The 10,484-nt window shown below is 45.4% G+C and overlaps 1 long non-coding RNA gene across 1 annotated transcript; it reads left to right on the top strand.

Moving 5' to 3' along the window:
• The first annotated feature begins 278 nt into the window (after positions 1 to 278).
• On the top strand, positions 279 to 10,112 carry LOC114585223 (uncharacterized). Its single transcript, XR_013390887.1, has 2 exons — positions 279 to 477; positions 8,252 to 10,112. It is a non-coding gene; the product is annotated as an uncharacterized LOC114585223 (long non-coding RNA).
• Positions 10,113 to 10,484: the final 372 nt, after the last annotated feature.

The following is a 10,484-nucleotide window of genomic DNA, read 5'->3' as shown; positions in this document are numbered from 1 at the left end:
ATGCCATTTCTATTTTGCATCTCTAGCAGGACGAGGGGCTGAAGCGCTCAGAATGTCAGCAAAGGCTGCGGCTCCCTCCATTTTCTGGAACAGCGGCAAATCTGCTCCCTGCGCCTTCCCCGTACCCATGTCTCATGCTGGCTAATGAGAATTCAGCTACACTTGCAAATAGGCATCATTGTAACAGATTGGCAGACCAGTCCTTTCAGCAAATATTAACTCTAGCCCTGCAAATTGGAGCAGAGTTCAACCTCTCGGCTTCTCCCTTGCACCTGCTGCTGCTACTGCTGTGCTAATGGGCCGTGCCAGGGGAAGCTCAGCACTGGAGCTCTGGATATCCATCCTGCACAGTGTGGCTTCAAGGAATGGGGCACTGGATGGGGAGGAGAGGCTAGACAGAAAGGTCTGCACTTCGCATTCAAAGGCATCCACCGCCACTCCACCCCTACTTTCTCCCACGATGACACGGCCAGTCAGGTAAGTCACTCTTATTCTCTTAGGAATTTTTGCAATTTTTCCTTCTTCAAACCCCATTGCCTGCCTCTCAATCCTATCTGACCCCCCGCCTCCTGACAGCCCCAGATTTCTCTGGGTCACCTGAGCTACAGCAATCCGGTCAAGCAATGTGCAGGACCGCTGCCCCCCCCCCAATTCAGTCCAGGTCTCAGGCATTGGCTGAATCCAGTACACAGACCAACTGCTTTTGCAATCTCTTGCACAGCAACATTTCACTAGCTCAATATGTTTCACTAGCAGAGCAAGCACACTGCAAGGTGGCTAACTTAGCTCTGCAATTGATATCACCTCTTCTCTGCCTGGAGAGGGCATTGCTGAAGCCTGAGCACACCGTTTCAGACGGTTCACTTGGCTCAGTGCCAACAACAGGCCATGAGATTCAAGCCCTACAGACCCTAGTACATTGCCAGGTTCAAAACCTGGTCTGTAACACTGTGTTTATTGCCCCAGCTCTCATAAAGGGCTATTCAAACATATGCTGACTTGTCAACCATGTGATTTCAGTGATGCAACTGGCTCATACTTGCTCCTGCAAAAACCAGAGTGGCCTCTTGAAGCTATCTGCTGCCCAGCTAGCTGTGCTGCATAACAGTTCTTCAGCCCTTCAGAATGTAAGCACGTTTGTGAAATGCGATTCTGGGCTACTGTAGAATCATAGAGGGGACGCGGGTGGCGCTGTGGGTAAAACCTCAGCGCCTAGGACTTGCCGATCGCATGGTCAGCGGTTCGAATCCCCGTGGCGGGGTGCGCTCCCGTCGTTCGGTCTCAGCGCCTGCCAACCTAGCAGTTCGAAAGCACCTCCGGGTGCAAGTAGATAAATAGGGACCGCTTATCAGCGGGAAGGTAAACGGCGTTCCGTGTGCTGCGCTAGCTCGCCAGATGCAGCTTCGTCACGCTGGCCACGTGACCCGGAAGTGTCTCCGGACAGCGCTGGCTCCCGGCCTATAGAGTGAGATGAGCGCACAACCCTAGAGTCTGGCAAGACTGGCCCGTACGGGCAGGGGTGCCTTTACCTTTACCTTAGAATCATAGAGTTGAAAGGAAACCCCAGGTCCTGTTTTAGAGGGCAGGTCGAATTCAAGGATTAGGGCATCTTGACGTAACCTATATTGTACCTTAAGGATGCAAGGGGACCTGTCAGGGTGCAGTCACACTGATAAACCCTGTTAGATGTGTTCTACCCCCCCCCCTCCATCAGAGAAAGTGATGCTTCTGGGTACCAGTTGCAGTCAGGATGGGCTTCCTATATGCATCAGGTTGGCCATTGTGAGAATGGAATGCCTTTGAGCTGATCCATCAGGTCTATTCTCCTATTCTTACATTTTTTGAAACATATCTCCTCTCCACCACAGCCCTTGTTTTAGAAAGCAGGCAATCAACCGGCAACAGGATGTCACAAGGCTGAAGCTGGTTGATAATTCACACTGTTGCCATCTTCCATATACAAACACACCCTGCAAACATCTGCTACCTTCCACCAGGTCCACAGCCCTGCATCCACCAGCTTTGATACATCTCCTTTTCAAGTAGTGCCCATTCCACCTTTTTATCCCAAGATCATACAATCATAGGATTCTAGAGTTGGAAGGGACCTTGAGGATCTCTAGTCCAACCCCACGCAATGCAGGAATATGCAGCTGCCCCACATGAGGACCGAAACCACAACCTTGGCATCATCAGCACCACACTGTAACCAACTGAGCTATCCAAGATGCTTGTTTCTGAGGCCAGGTGCCTGGTCTGAATTTATATTCTAAGTCCCACCCCACCCCGAACATGGAGACCGTATTTAAGTTGGCCATGAAAAGTCATGCAATGACAATTATCTGGGGGCTGGTGCAGCAACTCCCCTAAAGGGGGCATTTCAGCTTAGAAAAAAGGTGAGAAAGGATAGAGGTGCATAAAATTAGACATGGTGGGGGAACAGACAAACTCTCCCCATCGTATTTTTATTATTTAATTCTTAAATTTATTACCTGCTCATCACCCTAAGGTCCCAGGGTGGGACATTACAACACAATATTTAAAACAGTTTAAAACCACTTACAATTACAGAAATATGGTGGGTCCTAAAAATATACACTTGAGTGTCAAAAACCAGGGCAAAGAGGTACTAGGACCTCATGGGATCATCCAAGAAAGCAGAATATTGGAAGATTTGGGACAGGCAAAAGCAAGTGCTTCTTCACATAGTTAAACTATGATATTTGTTCCCATGAGATGTAGTGATTGCCATTGATTTGGATGACTTTGAAATAGGTTTGGACCAATTTGTGGGAGATGAGGCTGCAAATAGTTGCTAGTTATGATGGCTATGTTCTGCTTCCACTGTCATGGACAGTACACCTCTGAATACAAGTTGCTTAGGATCAAAAGTGGAAATAGTCTTGCTGAGCTCAAGTCTTGCTCCTGGGCTTCCCAGAAGAGGCACCTGAATGGCCACCGTGAAAACAGAATTTTGAACCAGATGTGCCTTTTGTCTGATCTGACTGGGATCTTCAATTGTTCTTAGATATTCAAAACAGGAGGGTACAGTGGTACCTCACTTTACGAACTTAATCTGTTCCGGAAGTCCGTTCTTAAACCAAAGTGTTCTTAAACCAAGGCACGCTTTCCCATAGAAAGTAATGGAAAATTGATTAATCCGTTCCAGACAAACCCCTAAAACAGCAATTTAACATGAATTTTACTATCTAACGAGACCATTGATCCATAAGATGAAGGCAATAATCAATGTACTGTACTATAAAATAAATAAGACAGTATTGTAGATGATAAAAATTAAAATTATTGTTTTTTTCTTATGTGCACTGATGATAGTCATTGTTTGGATTGGGGGGGGGTGCGCGTTTATCCACTTCTGCAGTCACACAATCAACCAGCAGCTGAACTGGGTTCCACACAGTCACAAAACCAAGTCACAAAAACCAAGCAACAAGCCACTGTCACAAAAACGAAGTCACAAGCCATAGTCACAAGTCAGTCCCATAAAATGAAGAACAAGTCACAGTCAAAAAAATGAAAAAGCCATACAAACAAAAACGCAAAAAATAGCAAAAGCAAAAGCTCCGAATGTCACCTCTGTGTTGTGTGGGTGCTTGGGACTCAACAGCCGACAGACTCAACAGGAAGCCTCTAATTAGCAGCGGGGGACTCAATTTACAAACGGAACACACTCAACAGGAAGCGGAACATGTTCTGCTTCCAAGGCAAAGTTCACAAACCAAAACACCTACTTCCAGGTTTGCAGTGTTCTTAATCCAAGTTGTTCATAAACTAAGCTGTTCTTAAACCAAGGTACCACTGTATATTCTTTGAGGGATCTTGCAAAACCAGATTGCAGGGTACGTGCGACTCCTCTCTTCCTACCTGGTAGAAGCTCTGTAAGTTTTGTCTTCATTCCCTCCACTTCTCTTTGTTTGCAGTCACACTGAGAATACCTGATAATGAAGTTTGTGGGGTTTGAATTTTGTTTGTTTAATGACACCAATAGTATGAATTTGCCTGCAGCACAACTTTGCTTCCTTCTGGCGGCTGTTCTCCTTTATCGCTAACAAACTTGTACCTGAAAAGCTCAGACCATTCTGCCTACCCCCTCCCCAAATCCATGCTCTTAACCTGAAGTTAATGTTTTCATGCTTGATGTTTTTATATTTGTTGGAAGCCGCCTAGAGTGGCGGGGGAAACTCAATCAGATGGGTGGGGTACAAATAATAAAATTTAAAAATTATTATTATTAAGGTCCTTCTTGCTTCACTTGCTTCCGGGCTTGATGCCCAAACCAACAAGAAAGAGCTGATGTCAGTGTTGAGTAAGGTTACCAGACATCCCCGTTTCCCGGGGACAGTCCCCGGATTTACAAACCAGTCCCCATACAAAACCCATTGAAGCTGAAAAGTGTCCCTGGGTTCATTGAAAAAAAACTGGTAACCTTAGTGTTGAGGGCAGCTGAAAAGAAAGCGGAAAGCCTTCACCACCATGTCCTCTTTTTGCTGCCTTATCTCAACAAGGGAACAAATCTTCTGCCCTGGGATCTAGTTCAGGATCTTTTCAGTTGCCTTCAATATATGAGGAACTGTCAGGAGAGGCTCAGCTGATTTCCCACCCTCATGCACTCCTGGCAGCACTAAACTGAACTCTTCTTGGAACATTAAGCTCCAGGCTTTTTCAATCACCTGCTCTGCAGGCTGTTCAACCAGTAACGGCCAGTACCCTTCTCTCTGCTCTCCAGTGGCCACACCAGAGAGAGAGAGGAGCTGCTACTGCTTCCCTGCTGTCCAGACAGGGCTCCCACAGAGCAGAGATACAGCCACAGATTCCCAGCTGCAAAACTGAGCTGGCAAAATCAGGTAGGAGGGTGTCCTTTAAAAAGAGAGAGAGAGAGAAAGGGAGGGAGGGGGGTTGTGCAGTTTTGTTATGCCAACTAGCTGGTGGCTTAAAGCGTTTCTCTTTCTCATCTAATTTTTCCACCGAGGGAATCGCAAGGCTGCCTGCCTTTTTCTTAATGTGCAACGCCTGTCACCGTGGTAATGCTTTCTTAGTTACAGACTCTCCCTCTTCCCCCTCCCCCTCCCTCTGTTATAATTTTAATTCAGGCAGATCACTATGGGGGAGCCAACTATAAATAGGTGTTCCAGTAAGCTTTAAGTAACTCGAGCAGAAGAATACCTCCGAAAGACTAAAGACCATCTGACAGGAGAGACTGCAGAAATCAAACCAGGCCTTAATTAGGAGAGTAAGACTCTCTTTCCTATTTCAGCCATGTGATGCAGGCAAGAAAGAAAAGGAGGAGGAGAATGGAGCTTAGGAGTTTGTTTGCTCTGCAATTACAGATGAAATTTAAAGATATTCCTTGGCCTAATAAGGCCTCATTTCAGAAGAGACCCATGCAAAATAAAGTCTGATTCGTTACCAGTTCTGGCACGAACCTCCTTTGCATAGCAGTATATTAAAGCGAAAGTATACAAAGGGTCAACTCACTCTGTCAGTATTTGCAAATCTGGCTAAACTCAAATGACGAAGCTCATCGGCATGCAAATAGGCCTAATTGATAACGACTCTTCTTCTCTGGGTGGCTCTCTAAGGGAAAGGGGGCAAGCGCACAACACAACTGCAGTTGTGACAGTTCTCCAAAGCATTTTCCTCTTTGTCCAGCAAAGAAAGACTATCCTGACAAATTAAAGAGAGTGTAACGAAATCAGCTTAATTAATGCCAAGACCAATTTGCACATGCAAAGAAAACGACAGAGGAAAGTGAGATTTACCGATAGACAAATTAATCATCCTGTATGTGCCTTTTATAAGTCCATCTGAACGTATCTCTGCCGCACAGCAGTTCCTGAAGACGCTTTGCTTGTTCACCTCCCTCATCTATCTCTCCCCACACGCTTGGGAAAGACAGAATGCTGAGAAATGATCTAAAGCAGGCATAGGCAAACTCGGCCCTTCAGATATTTTGGGACTACAATTCCCATCATCCCTAGCTAACAGGACCAGTGGTCAGGGATGATGGGAATTGTAGTCTCAAAACATCTGGAGGGCTGAGTTTACCTATGCCTGATCTAAAGAATCAGGGATGGACAGAATCAAGCACCTACTTAGTCCTACAAGCTCCTAACACATGCCAAGACTATTCACCCAGTAGCTCCACAGCCACTGTGAAAGAAAAAAAGCAACCTGTTGAGCAGACCAAAGGTCCACCTGGTTAATACTTCTGTTTTCTACAGTGGTCAATCAGGTGAGTCTGGGAGGCTTACAAGCTGGGCACGAAGACTGATGGCAGCACAGGTGGGCAGCCTCCAAACCTCTTTGCCTTGCTGCTCCCTTCTTGCCAGCAGCAAACAATCTGTCCTCACCCTAGTTTCTGTGTGAAGGTTCCCCCCTCCCTTGAATGCTTACTTCCTTCACAGAAGTTGCACCAATTTATTTAACACTGCAACATGGGCAATTTCTGTCAGAGAAGTTAAAGTATCCATGAAAATTCCATGAATTCTGTGGTTATGGATGAGGACTCTGGGAAATGCCTCAAAACTAGGGTTACCATATTTCAGAAAGTGAGCTTTTTTGGCAAAGCTGTTGAGCCCTTTTTTTCAGTTTTGCCCACAGTTTTTGAGCCATTTTTTAAGGAGCATTGCCAAAAACGACCCCACCAGCATGGGTTGCCATACGTCCAGGTTTTCCCACCCGGACACTGCTTCTGACTACAGTATTCCATTTATGTCTGGGAAATTCCGGACTTATGGAAGCTGTACTCAAAACTGTCCATAATGCACATACTCATGCATTCAATGGCAAGAGATCTCAATAATAATAATAATAATAATAATAATAATAATAATAATAATAATAATAGCAGCACTGGATAATACTTTTCAAGCGGCATAACATTGGCCATGGGTGTTGGGGGAGATCTTTGTTCATCTTTATAGATAGATAAGGCTTCAGACTCCTCTGGCTGCTGGTCCATGAAGTAGAAAGTCCCCTCCTTCCAACCATAGCACTTTCATTTCTTTGTTAAAAGACGTTTTGAGCCCAACATGTCTCAGAGGTTGGTGCTTTGAATCTGTCTTGACAAAACCTGGTTATGTTGGGCATCACATCTGATCTTCACAATGCTGATTCAATTTGTGGCCAGTAGAAGATAAGTTTTAATTTGGAATGCTCCCATATTGGAGGGGGAGAGAATCTCTGCTCATGGAGCTGCAAGCTGTCTCTTAATCTAACTTTTTTATCAGGAGCAGTGAAAAAAAGAAATTGTGGCGATCAGGCCAGACAAGCTGTAGTGCAAGACCCAGGCAAGGACGGCAGATGGCTTGCAGGAGGAGGGAGCTTCTGGGAGCAAGATTCTCTGCTAGCCCAGTTCCACATAGCATGCCACATACTTCCCTAACTGTGACATTGCCCCTGCTTTTAGTCATTCAGGTATAATCTTGGAGCCTATGCCTATAATCTTTGAGAATTATCAGAGAACAGGTGAGGGCAGACTGGAGGGCAGGAAATGTTGTCCCAATCTTCAAATGGTGAAAAAAAAAGACCCAGGTAACTACCAACCAGTCAGTTTGATGTTGATACCAGTAAAGGTCCTAGAATCATCTCCACAAATATGAGATGGGAGACACATGGCTTGCCAGTAGTACATGTGAAAAAGACCTGGGGTCTTAGTAGACCACAGGCTTAACATGAGTCAACAGTGTGACACAGGAGCAAAAGAAGATAATGCTATTCTAGACTGCATCAACTGAAGTATAGTGTCCCGGTCAATTGAAGTAATAGTCCTGCTCTAGTCTGCCTTGGTCAGACTATACCTGGAGTACTATGTACAGTTCTGGGCACCACAATTTAAGAAGAATTTGGTCAAGCTGGAACATGTGCAGAGGAGGGCAACCAAGATGATAAAGGGTCTGGAAATCAAGCCTTATGAGGAATAGTTGCAGGAGTTGGGTAAAGATGGAGCAAGCTCGTTTTCTCCTGCTCTGCAGGGTAAGACCAAAACCAATGGTTACAAGAAAGGAGATTCTGACTAAACATCAAGAAGAACTTTATGATGGTAAGAGCTGTTTGACAGTGGAACGGATTTCCTCAGAAGACTCTTCTTCCTTAGAGGTTTTTAAGCAGAACTTGGATGGACATCTGTCATGGATGCTTTAGTTGGAATTCTTGCATTGCAGGGACTAGATGACCATTGGGATCACTTCCAACTCTACAGTTCTATGATTCTATGTTTCTTTTTGTCCAGTTAGGAGGCTCAGCCAGAAGAGAAGCCTGTGCAGAAATATAGCAGGTAGGTTTCTCTGATGGCAGAGTCTTCTCACTCTTACACCACCAGGAACTAAACTTTTGGGGGGTATAGAAGTGAAGAGTAAAGTCCCACTCCAGACTGAAGATTTCAGAGATCGACTGGCCAAGCACAAGACCAAGCAGAGTCCCAGGTGGTCAGCACTATGGACAGCTCCTCGTGGACTGGTTGCAAGTCAGGTTGAATAAAAGAGAATGAGAAGCAAGGAGTTTAGGACCTTGCTTAAGCAATCTTGCAATAAGGTGGGTAGTTCAAGCTCCACTGCATCAGCATAAAACTGTTTGAGTATCAAAAAAGGTTGCGCATAATTCTGCTGGCCCTGGAACCAGAAGAAACAGATGCAAATAGAGTAATTTTCGCAACTGAGAGGGGTGGAAAATGTAGTCCCAGCCCCTTATCCCACATGGAAAATGGATGTTCAAAGCAGCTGTACAGCTTCCATTTCTGCCTCCACTGCTACTGCCTCCCCTTCTCTTGCCCTGTGCAATGGAGGGGGCTGGGGGCTGGGGGGGTGAAGGTGGCAGGAGGCACTCATGGGTTGTGCGGTGCAAGCCCTCCTCATCCTATCCCTGTTCATGAGGAAGCATGCTTTCGTGAGTGCACCTATCCTATTCCTTGTGACATCCCTAGTTCTCCATTTCTCCAGGATAAACATAACTAGACCAAGATGGAAGGAGGCGGCTTTAGAAGATGCAAAAGCAGGAAGCCGAGAGAGAGAGAGAGAGAGAGAGAGAGAGAAAGGAAACCATCCTCAGCACGAAGGACCACTGCAAGGAAAAGCACAGGAAGCCATAAACATAATTGCTGGCTGGCAAGAACTGCCTGTCACGTCCTTCTCGTGGAGTCTCCCTTTGCTGGTAATAGAACAGCACCACAAAATAACTGGAAGAGAGGGCCCTGTTTATTTACCTTGTAATTAGGACGTGCCGGGAAATGCTTAATATAAAATGTCACTTGAAAGGGGATAAATTACCAAACGTCACAATAGACAACTGCCTCGGAACAGCACGTCCTGCTTACCAGGCAGCTGAGTCCCATGTGGTGGAATAAGGATCTGATGGATATGCTCCCAAGGATCTGCCAGAACAGAGTGTGGCCCCTCTAAGGACAGCAGTAGGTGGGTTGCGGGTGGGAGACTTCAGCATCAGAGTCAGTTCTGGCTCACTGTACATGACAGGGGCAGAAAATAACATTATCTTAAATGGCCATCCCCCAAACTGAGGACTTGCCCACACTTATCTTTTGCCCCACTCTTTCCAGGCAGAGGTCTGCACTTTAATGCTCTGTGTCTGAGCATTTTTATTTATTTTTTGCTTTGGGTGGATTCTTCTCCCTGAACCTTCCCTACAAAAGCACACTCTTTAAAGCTGAATTGGACCAAAGTTGCATTTGGATTCCTCGTAGATTGACGTTTGCTCTGGCTGAGCTTTAAAGAGCAGATTTTCATGGGAAAATCTTCAAAGTAAAAGAAGAAGAAGAAGGGGAGGTGCTTGGACACAGAGCTTTAAATCATGGACCATACATGGAAAGATCAGAGGAAAAGTAAGTGTGGATAAGCCCTAAGATCACTCCTTTCGGAGAAGCCAACCTAGATTATTTTATTTAGCACCCTGGCCAGGAAGGACTTAAAAGGTGCAAAGGCCACCATTTATTGCCCAACCTGTTCCAAGCAAGAAACCGTTCCCACAGGAGTAACAAGGCAGATAAAGGTATAGCCCATTGTGTTCACATCTGCATGAATCTGAGGAAGTAGCTTCTAGTCCATTAAAGTTTTTTCCATAATAAATATGCTTATCTCCAAGGTGCCAGAAGACTCTTTGTTGTTTTGGCTTCAGCAGCAGCTACCATGAATTTCGTGACAACGTGCTCTTAATTTGACAATGTGCTCTAAAAACAAAACCCTATTGAAGTAACGAGAGATGGCTAACCTGTGGTCTTCCCAGCCCAGATGATGTAGGACTAACTGCCATCAATCTCAGCCAGCACGGTCCAATTCTCAAGAATGATGGGTAGTCCTACAAATGTTGGTTTGGCTAACCACAATCTGCTAGATTACTCAGAAGTAACTGGCTGTGATATTCTTTCTTGTAAGCCAAACATAGGCAAGTCCCTTCTAAGTATTGATTTTATTTATTTATTCAGACCCAAATGTCTAACTCACTTTCCCCCTCTA

This window comes from Podarcis muralis, chromosome 15 (assembly GCF_964188315.1).
Source record: "Podarcis muralis chromosome 15, rPodMur119.hap1.1, whole genome shotgun sequence".
NCBI lineage: Eukaryota > Metazoa > Chordata > Lepidosauria > Squamata > Lacertidae > Podarcis > Podarcis muralis.
The sequence above is the reverse complement of the archived record's forward strand: the minus strand, read 5'-3'. Positions and strand labels throughout refer to the sequence as shown.